The sequence below is a fragment of the Anarrhichthys ocellatus genome, unplaced genomic scaffold, assembly GCF_004355925.1.
Source record: "Anarrhichthys ocellatus isolate YVR2014 unplaced genomic scaffold, GSC_Weel_1.0 scaffold14, whole genome shotgun sequence".
Lineage (NCBI taxonomy): Eukaryota > Metazoa > Chordata > Actinopteri > Perciformes > Anarhichadidae > Anarrhichthys > Anarrhichthys ocellatus.
In genome coordinates, this window is record NW_022280044.1 from 5620993 (window position 1) to 5621632 (window position 640).

The following is a 640-nucleotide window of genomic DNA, read 5'->3' on the forward strand; positions in this document are numbered from 1 at the left end:
GAAGGTGAGGTCATGGCAGTAGTCGTCCCACTCGCCCCTCTGCTGTCACACAAACCATATCTAAGCGTGTAACATGCTTTGACCTTCGTAAAGAGATATGCAGCCGCCTGCCACATCAGCTTTCTGTAACACACACACACACACACACACACACACATACCACAATGGATATAGTGCAAAAACACACACACATTCTCTCTGTCAGTTTACATTAACCTCTTATTAGTATTTCCTGTATAAATATTGTATGACAACAATAAGTTTTGGGAAATCAAAAAACAAAGACCAATCAGTTCCAAGCAGGAGAGTCAATTCATTCATATATTTTCTCTGGAAGTCCAGACATTTTGGGGAGTTTTCAATGGGTCATTTTTCAGGTATATAAGTATACATATGTTTCACAAACTCTTTACATACATGGGTTTAAGTCCAACCCGAAATAGAAGCCACACCAAAAAAGGCAATAAGAAACAGAAAGGACTACAATTGTTCTCAAAGATGGAAAATTTTGCAAATGTTGAGGGATTTTACTTCACAGCTCCAGCAGGAATGCGGAAGATAGAAAGAGACAGAAACAGGAAAAAACATATGAAACCTAGAAATTTGTGTGTGGTCATAGTTTATAGGGGTTAAGCGGTGG